Raw genomic sequence first — 8,185 nt, forward strand, 5'->3', positions numbered from 1 at the left:
AGGATGGGTTACACTGATGGGGTGCAAAATTTGCAGCGTTTTCGGTGCGAATTCTGCACCGCATCACAGTTGCACCCTGTTCATGTGAACACATAATGTATGGCTCAAATCGCACCGCACAGAATTCGCATGTGATTTGTACAGGAATGTGGTGCGGTTTCCATGCAAATCACATGCGATATACCGCACCGCACAAGTGTGAACCTAGCCTTAATGAAAAGATATAGGCTGTGGACATTCTGTTCAACCCTGAATACAGGATGGCATTACTGTGATAGCTATATACTCACAATGCTGTGATCATCATGTAACACCCTCTTAGATAGGTGCTAGGTTTAGATAGACATAGTATGTGTTTTGATAGGTACATTTTGTTGCCGTACTGTACTTAGTGTGGATGTGATTTGTTGTTAGGTAAAAGAATAGTTTGCACACTATAAAGAGTGTTGCAATATTCTGCTAGTCAGGTCTGCTCAGTATGTTCAGCTGCTGCCAGCCTGATAGCTTCCTCTGCATCCAGAGAGCTTGGGAAGTTTCTAGATGACAGGTGTGGAGCTATGCAGATGGCACCATGAATATTAATACAGCCCTGGCCGATCCCAGAGATGCAGACTCTGATGGCATCCTGGGATACTGTATATATCTCCTAGATTGTAAGCTCGAAAGAGCAGGGCCCTTGATCCCCTCATGTTTTGCATTGTATTGGTATTCTTCTGTCACATGTTCTGTCTCCCTTTGTAATGTACAGCGCTGAGCGAACTATTGGCGCTTTATAAATACTGTATAATAATAATAATAATAATAATATTCAGTGAGCACACTGAGTTCTGGGTCTTCCCTGTATAGGATTGCTCCAGCCTGGAGGGGGCATGCTGCCCTCCCAGGTAATGCTGCTGCATCTGCTCTTCTGGGCCTCAGGTGGGTGACCTGAGACCTGAATGCTGAGACCCAGGTTCTGGTAGAACGGACTGAACAGACATCTACTGAAGATCTCGTCTGGTATTACGGAAGAAGGCAACCAGCAGTCTTTTGGCTCTCTTAGGCTCCATGTACACTGCAGCTGATAAACTCACGTTCAGAAGCTGTTCAGCATTTTTTTCAGCAGCCCCTGAACTCTCCCTAATGTTTTCCTATGTGTCCATGTACACATAGTCGTTTACAGTCGTTTATAGGCAGCTGAGTTCACAGTCATTTTTTTGAACGCACCAAACTTGCGTTCAGGAGTAGATTTTATCAGCGTCAAACGCCAAACACTTGTAAACGCACGTAAACACGGCTAACCGCATTTATAAGCGTTTGGTTTGTAAAATTTGTTTAACTCTTCCATTTTCAGATGCTGTCCAGAACCTTTTTTCATCATGAAAAATGTATGCAAAGCGTTTTCCCATTACTCAAATGGACCTGGTACATCATACGTTGAGGTTTCGCATGAAAGAAAATAAGTTAGACACTGCTGCAATAATTTCTGAACAGAAATGAGCTGGAACACATCCAAACAATACAAAAAAAAGACAGCTAATCTCAACAAATACTGTTCTCTCTGCTTCTGCTCTCTCTATTTCTCTCAAAATGTCTGAAATAGTTAATTTTTTACTGATTTCCAGTGCATTCTGGGCATTAGTTAATTTTTTACTGTTTTTCAGTGCATTCTGGGCATTTTGAAAGGTCTCCTGAGGTTATCTTTAAAAACACTTCTAAACGTAAACGCTCATAAACGCACATAAACGCAGTATGCAAACATGGCTAAACAGACGGTTTTTAATCTACGTTTTCCAGCAGTCAGTTTCCATCATTCAGAAGTGTCCCGTGTACATGGAGCCTTATAGACTTTGTGCTACTAAAATCCCTCTGGTGCCAGGGAGTAAGCTGGGGGTGCTACTGAAGGGGACACTGGCTGGTGTACCAAAGAGCTTTGTCCATTTATTCTCCTACTTAAAAAAGGGACTCTGCTCTTGTGGCTCTAACCCTTTGAGGACCGTAAGATTTTGGAACGCCAAAAGAATCAATTTTTTTGTTTTTAAAGTTCGTACACTTCAGTTGCTGTAACTAAGCCATTTCATGAAATAATTGGCAAAAAGCTAGATCCATTTGTTGCTTGTCGATAAGAACTTATATTTTGACTCAAACCAAAAAAAAAAAGTTTTAAGTTCTTAATCAGATGATACACGCAATTAAAAACATGGGACAAATACGTCCCTTGGTCCTCAAAGGGCTAAGAAAGAGGTACTCAGTTAAAGGAGAAGGACAGCTTTTCTGTACTTCTCCTGTGGATCACAGGAGTGCAGTTCGTTCTGCACTCCTGTGACCCATTTTCAGCTGACAGCGGACTGAGGTCCTCTGCTGACTGGTGTCACTCAGCCGGTCCAGGCTGGGGAAAGATGCTGACTTCACAGTCGGTATCCACCCCAGAGTCTGGCTCAGCCTCTCAGCAAAGCGCTGAGAGCCTGAGCCAACCGCTCTCACCCCCTCAGCAGCCCAGCACTCCAGTGAGCGCTGGGGGGCTGAGCAGACAGCGGTGAATGGCAGTCTTGCTCTCTGCTCAGAGCAGAGAGGAGAACTCAATGATCAGCGGTCATGTGATTGCTGAGTTCTCACCCATAGAGGAACTGGGGGACAGATAAAGCATGGGACGGATACTTCATCCACCTGGGTAATTATAACGGGGAAAACAACAACTTCATACTTCTCTTTTAAACTACTATTGCTGTTACTCAATGTGACAAACGCCTGCGCTCCTACCTAAGAACTAATACCTACCAACAAAGGTAAAGCTGCTACATACGTGCCCTGATGAAGTCACGAGTTAAGCGTGTCGATACGCGTTGGCGGTGACGCACTTCCGGTCGGACGCCTTCTTTATTTACATTGGACACCCATGCAAGTACATCTGATCTGAAATTTGATTTACATGTGATGTACAAGATGATTTTAAATGTGAGCATATTTGATATGTGATACTTTGGTGAATAAATAGTTTTACACTATGCAAGCATTCACTTCTATTTTCTGAGGGATCAAATGGCTGCAGCCACCTTATGTGCCTGAAGAGGAGATCTGCTGCCCTGTGAGCCTGTGCTTGAATCTGTACATGAGGGGAGGTCAGTGTGGAGAGCTGTGGAGGATTACCTACTATTAAGGGTCCATGTGTTAGTGATCCTGAAGGCCTTTTGACCCTGTGCGGGTCGCAAGAGGGAGGTGAGCGGGAAATTCAGCCATTTTTTGATATCTCTGCACATTTATTAGCATTTTTTTTTTTTCTTTAAGAATTGCTGTGGACTTTATATATGGTTTTTTGTATATTGTCAGGTGTTTTACACCTCACGGGACTTTATATATTCATTTTTTCATGTTTGTTTGCATGATCAGTTCTTTGTTTATGTGTTTATGGGGATGCACGTGTGTTTTGTGTTATATGGTGGGAACTGATTTTTAGTTCCGGTTTGAGGTTTTTTAGCACATTGAGTCCTGTTGTGACTTACTTGTTTGATTTGGAGCACTATTGGATCCCATTGGATTACTTGGGGCACCATTCATGTTATTTGGTCCTTTTAGGACCTCGTATTGACACTTGTCACACGTGATTATTTATGAGTTTTTTGGCACTATTTAATATTGTGTGTTTATGTTATTTGTGTCACTAATTTTGCACTGTTTCACTTATTCATTTATGTGTGAAGAATTTGTATGGTAGTAGCGCTGCGTCATTTGTGTTTCATTTGCTATTGCTATTACTGCTGTCTTAAAGCTAAAGTCCACTGTTTGTTACAAGCACGGAATTTGTCATAGCTTATCCTGAAGAATATACTCAAGTGTACATAGTTCTTGTTTTTGGAGTATCTCAACTAAATCCATCAACCCCATCCAAGTTCTCTAAAAACAAAAACACCAAAAACAACACCCCTAGCTTGGTTAATAAAGACACGTGTGAATGAGCCTGGCTGGGGGCAAAGTTTTTGGGGAAGATCTTGACCGTATTCTTGCAGCTCCTACGGGAGCAACGCTACAATGTCTGTATATATTTCTACAGCAGAAATCTGCACACATATTCCAGAGGATATTATATTCTTTGATGACCGGGGTAATTGCTCCTCCTTGTGCTTAGTGTGGTTATGCCAATAGCAGCTATAAAATGTTATCTAGCATTTATTCATTTCAAGAATATGAAAGCCCACCTATGACAAACTTGATATTTTAGTGCAGGAAAATCTGCCCTGCAGGCAATTTTTTTTTTTAAATGAAACGATCTCTAATATTTGCATCAGATATTGAAGTATTCAGAAATCAGACAGGGTTGTACATGTGCACTTCCATGATTCAGCATTCAGCAGTTTAGTTTAAATTGTATCTAAAGCTATTTTATTTTTAGTTTGGAATAGAATTTCACAAAGTTAGAGCTTTTTGTCCACGCTCTTGCTGGGGAGGTTCGTTATCTCTATATTTCTTGGTATGCATTGTCACTGAGAGTGAAAGTGAGAAAAAATCACAGTGGCTAAATGGTTAGCACTTCTGCCTGGCAGTACTAGGGTCGTTGGTTTGAATCCCAACCATGGCACCACCTGCCTGGAGTTGGTATGTTCAGTACAGGAGATGACCAGAGACTGCGGGCGTAGTACAGGAGATGACCAGAGACTGCAGACGTAGTACAGGAGATGACCAGAGACTGCGGGCGTAGTACAGGAGATGACCAGAGACTGCAGACGTAGTACAGGAGATGACCAAAGACTGCAGACGTACTACAGGAGATGACCAGAGACTGCAGACATAGTACAGGAGATGACCAGAGACTGCGGACACAGTATAGGAGATGACCAGAGACTGCAGACACAATACAGGAGATGACCAGAGACTGCAGACACAATACAGGAGATGACCAGAGACTGCGGGCGTAGTACAGGAGATGACCAGAGACTGCGGGCGTAGTACAGGAGATGACCAGAGACTGCGGGCATATTCCAGGAGATGACCAGAGACTGCGGGCGTAGTACAGGAGATGACCAGAGACTGCGGGCGTAGTACAGCAGATGACCAGAGACTGCGGGCGTAGTACAGGAGATGACCAGAGACTGCGGGCGTAGTACAGGAGATGACCAAAGACTGCAGATGTACTACAGCAGATGACCAGAGACTGCGGACATAGTACAGGAATGACCAGAGACTGCAGACATAGTACAGGAGATGAGCAGAGACTGCGGACACAGTATAGGAGATGACCAGAGACTGCAGACACAATACAGGAGATGACCAGAGACTGCGGGCGTAGTACAGGAGATGACCAGAGACTGCGGGCGTAGTACAGGAGATGACCAGAGACTGCGGGCGTAGTACAGGAGATGACCAGAGACTGCGGGCGTAGTACAGGAGATGACCAAAGACTGCAGACGTAGTACAGGAGATGACCAGAGACTGCGGACATAGTACAGGAGATGACCAGAGACTGCAGACGTAGTACAGGAGATGACCAAAGACTGCAGACATACTACAGAAAATGACCAGAGACTGCAGACGTAGTACAGGAGATGACCAGAGACTGCGGACATAGTACAGGAGATGACCAGAGACTGCAGACATAGTACAGGAGATGACCAGAGACTGCGGACATACCACAGGAGATGACCAGAGACTGCAGACGTAGTACAGGAGATGACCAGAGACTGGCGGACGTAGTACAGGAGATGACCAGAGACTGCGGACATACCACAGGGGATGACCAGAGACTGCGGACATAGTACAGGAGATGACCAGAGACTGCGGACATAGTACAGGAATGACTAGAGACTGCGGACGTAGTACAGGAATGACCAGAGACTGCGGACATAGTACAGGAGATGACCAGAGACTGCGGACGTAGTACAGGAATGACCAGAGACTGCGGACATAGTACAGGAGATGACCAGAGACTGCGGACATACCACAGGAGATGACCAGAGACTGCGGACCTTTGGGGAGCAGAGGGGGGGCGGGTACCCGAATTTGACAGTCTTCCTGTCTTCTGGGACACGTGACAGGTCCCATAGGACTGCCAGATCATTCACAAAGTGCAGCGTTTCTCGCACATGCGCAGTGGGCACCCGGCTGTGAAGTCGCAAGCTGTCACAGCCGGGTGCCCACACTAAAGATGCCGGTGCCAGGGAGAGAAGGTGGTGAGGACAGTGCTGGACCAAGGAACAGGTAGGACCAAGGAGCACAGAAGAGCTGAGCGGCCGGCCCGGTACTCTTATACGGCGGCAGCAGGAATACCGGGCCGGCCGCTCCATATTCGCCCCATAAGATGCACAGACATTTTCCCCCATTTTTTAGGGATAAGAAAATGCATCTTATGGAGCAATAAATACGGTACACATCCATGCTAATAGTAGCCCATATAGTCCTTGTAAATTTCCATAGTTGTGCTAAGTCTTTAGTATTGCCAAAAAACTGCTCAGTGTTCTTGCTGCTTCCTCAATGACACCAGGTAGTGACAGAACTTGCAAAGACAAAAGGAGAGAGAAAGAGCATTGATCAAGCGCAGAAAGTCACTATTAAAAACAAACACTGTAAAACAAAAAGTAATCCAATCACATTTGTAAGGTTATAGGGTCACTTTATATTCTGAGCCTGAACACAGCAATGAGCTGTTATTGGGTCTAGTGGTGCCCTCCGTAAGGTCTGGAGTATTATCCAGCAGGGTAAGATGACGCATCCTGCACCTGTCAGTTTATTCTTCACTTGCTGAGGTTCTTCTAATCTTGGAAGTGGCTGCAGCAGCAGAGAGCTGTGTGTGACAGCTCATTCACCACTGTGCTTTGGAGCACTCCGATTACCTAGTAATGGTTAGCATGGCAACGCATTTCGGGACGGGTCCTTGTTTGTCAAGACTATGGATTTGGGCTGAAATGGGGTATGGAGAATGGGAGAGAAGGAATATGTCAGGTAAAGCATTTCCTACCTACCATCCATGAAATAAGGCAAGAAGAGAAAACACAGCGCTTCTAAGTGTAGACTTTCAGGTTTAATGAGTATAATATCCCTTTGAGGACCAAGGGACGTATTTGTCCCATGTTTTTAATTGCCTGTATCATCTGATTAAGAACTTAAAATACTTTCTTTTTTTTTTTTGGTTTGAGTCAAAATATTAGGTCTTATCAACAAACGGATCTAGCTTTTTGCCAATTATTTCATGAAATGGCTTAGTTACAGCAACTGAAGTGTACGAACTTTAAAAACAAAAAATTGATTCTTTTGGCGTTCCGTAATCTTATGGTCCTCAAAGGGATAAACAGAGATTTAAAACACTCATATTTCCAAAGTGAGATTAGGCACATTGACAAGATGGGTGATGAGTGTCTGTTTGTCCAGCTTAGCGCTGATGCGATGGGCGTGCTGGCAGCATGGAACAGTGAAGCTGACAGGCACCTCTATTCCAGGAAGCTGAGATGGAGAGCACAGTGGAGCGCAGGCGTCATCTGGCATACGGCGTCATGATGTCACCAGGAGAGAGAGAGGTACAGCGATGCATTTCTGAGCATGCGCGAGGTCTCTAGTGGACCTGCACGCTAGTTTGTCAAGCTGGAGTGGGGGCAGTAAGGCAAATTATTTATGTTGAGGGTGGGCAGACCTGGGGGGGCAGTACATGTGACTACAGGGCTCAGCTGACGCAGTGATATGAATATAGGCAAGGACGTAAGACCAAGAATAGGACTGGGGACAGAATGTAGAAGAACTGGTATGGGGATACACCAAACTGTATACAAAGATATATAATATTTAAACAGGAAATGCAAAATAAAAAATAATAAAATATAGAGATACCTCATCTGGAATATGCAGTTAAATTTTGGGCACCAATTCACAAAAAGAACATTGGGGAACTGGAGAAAGTACAGAGAAGAACAACCAAACTGATAAGAGGCATGGAGGAGCTCAGCTATGAGGAAAGATTAGAGGAACTGAATTTATTCTCTCTTGAGAAGAGGAGATTAAGGGGGGATATGATCAACATGTATAAATACATCAGTGGTTCATATAGTGAACTCGATGTAGGACAGAGGACAAGGGGGCACTCTTTACATCTGGAGGAAAATAAAATTTAATATCCAAACACTGAAAGGTTTCTTCACAGTAAGAGCTGTGAAAATGTGGAATAGACTCCCTCAAGAGTTGGTTCTGGCCAGCTCAGTGGATTGCTTTAAAAAAGTCCTGGATTCTT

This window comes from Staurois parvus, unplaced genomic scaffold (genome assembly GCF_062004578.1).
Source record: "Staurois parvus isolate SC_StPar_1 unplaced genomic scaffold, SC_StPar_1.0 ptg000818l, whole genome shotgun sequence".
Lineage (NCBI taxonomy): Eukaryota > Metazoa > Chordata > Amphibia > Anura > Ranidae > Staurois > Staurois parvus.